This window comes from Mesocricetus auratus, unplaced genomic scaffold (genome assembly GCF_017639785.1).
Source record: "Mesocricetus auratus isolate SY011 unplaced genomic scaffold, BCM_Maur_2.0 Super-Scaffold_100027, whole genome shotgun sequence".
Lineage (NCBI taxonomy): Eukaryota > Metazoa > Chordata > Mammalia > Rodentia > Cricetidae > Mesocricetus > Mesocricetus auratus.
Window position 1 is genome coordinate 17,356,129 of NW_024429208.1, and position 2,086 is coordinate 17,358,214.

The 2,086-nt window shown below is 49.8% G+C and overlaps 1 long non-coding RNA gene across 1 annotated transcript; it reads left to right on the top strand.

Moving 5' to 3' along the window:
* The first annotated feature begins 947 nt into the window (after positions 1-947).
* Positions 948-1,845, top strand: LOC121134348. The gene is made up of 2 exons (XR_005871439.1): positions 948-1,062; positions 1,562-1,845. It is a non-coding gene; the product is annotated as an uncharacterized LOC121134348 (long non-coding RNA).
* The last annotated feature ends 241 nt before the right edge of the window (positions 1,846-2,086 follow it).

A 2,086-nucleotide genomic window follows, 5' to 3' on the forward strand; every position in this document is an offset into this window, starting at 1 on the left:
CCTCGTGGTCCTTGATATACAAACAGCCAATGGCTAATAGGACCAGGTAATCCAATCATATGTAAGCGCTCAGCAGGCATCCTGTCCCTGTGCAATACCATCCAGTGCAATCACTCAACAGGACAGTGAGACAGCTGCTATTACTATCTGCCATTTAAAGATCAAGAGGGGGGATGGGTGAGGATGGCATTCACAAGTCACTCTGCTAGCCTGGGGGAGCAGAGCTGATTGACAGGCCTGTAACCTGTGTCATAATCCTGTCTATGTCGAGGTGGGCTCTGTACCTGCTCTGCTGTTCGAAGGCATTCTTAACAATCATTGGGTAGAGGCCCTACATCTGCATTTTACTCAGAGCCACGCAACCCCATGGGGTAGAGTTGCACCTCGGACCTGAGGGGTGTGCAATTAACCCCTACGCTTTTCTGCTGACTTGCATGACTCTAAATGGAATGAGGAGAGGTATAGAAAATGAACCCAGCAACAAAGCAACCCAAAGAAATGGATTCGCAGCGATCCCTAGTGACAGGTGACCAGGCATCACCGCAAAGGTGAGCAAAGACACGGAGAGACCAACCTGGGAAGAATATGTTGAAAGACGATTTCTGCCTAAATTAGCAGTTCTTGGGAAAAGAAATTAATAAATGGCAATTCTTCCTTCTTGGGAAGACACGGAGTCCTTTGACACAGAGTTCATTTCCCTTCATGCGGCACGTGGATCTTCTCTGGAGAAGGGTAGAGGCCATACAACGTGCGGATTTGCTGGTGTCTCCCATCCGGAGACAGACGCGGCCCCCAGCCTGTGTACTTAGAGCAGTGGGTCTCACCCTTCCTCATGCTGCAACCCTTTAATACAATTCCTCATGTTGAGGTGACCCCCAACCATAGAATTATTTTCGCTGCTACTTCGTCAACTGTCGTTTTGCTACTGTTATGAATCGTAATGTAAACATATGATATGCAGGTTCTCTGCTAGGCGCACGTTGAGAATCGCCGACGTCGGGCCTCTTCCACCCTTGGCTCAGATGGAGGCCTGGTAAATAATGAGCACCCCGAATATGTGAGGTACTGCGTAGCCACTCTTTCAACTGCCCCTTCGTTCCCCCACTTCCCTGGTCCCCTCTTCTCTGGGATCGGGCCACTGCCTCTTCTTGTCACCGCTTCAAGCCTTTGTTTTGCTGAGACCTCCGTCTGTTCTTGCTTCCTTGGTTGAGTAGCCCAATTTGAACGACTCATTATTAGCTTGTTTAATTTGGCCTCAAGGGTCATCATGGCTTGGCAGGGAGGTGAAGCTTGGCTCTCATTCCTTCATGGGTGGACTTGTTCGGTGGAGAGCCAGAGCTGGGGTGGGTGGCAGTTTAAGAAAAAGAAAAAGAAAAAGAAATCAACGTGGAAACTGGGACAGAGTCCCGATCTCCCATGTGCCGTGACCCGCTGAGGCCTGGCCACCCGTCTAGAGAACTTTGAGGCTTCCATGCCTCAGGAATACTAAGTCTCTTAGCTTAGTTCTTACTTCTTAATCAGAAAAGGGTCCCAGGAAAAACAGCTCTTGCTTGCCACGCAGGTCCTTGGCGAGGGTTCAGTGGGAGTTACCCACATTCCACCCCCCACCACGCCCAGCTCCACAATGGCCACCATTGTCTCCCAGAGGACTTCGCTTGTGCCTGGGGAGACTGGCAGAGGAAGCTCACTGCATCCAGCTGACAGATTCAGCCTCTCAGAGCTGTATACTCAAGCAGTTCCCAACAGCCCACATTCCACACTGAAGCACTATCTAGGTGACAGAATGAGTCACTTTCTTCACTCTGGACTAAGGATGAACACTGAACAATAAAAGCAATCCTGGCACTTAGCCCCGAGGTTTGTTTAGGTGAGTGCCGTGACACCCTCTCAGGCAGCATAAAGCCATTGTTGTTTCTGCTCTGCCAATGCAGAAACTCAGTTTCCCAGAGGTGTGATTGGCCCACTGTTTATCTCAGAGGTTAGCCTAGATGCCTCCTATGCCAAGAACAGCATCTCTGTGTTACTGAGTCAGCTTTCTTAATGCTATTTCAGAAAGCTTAGGTGATATATGGGCAGCATAGACCCG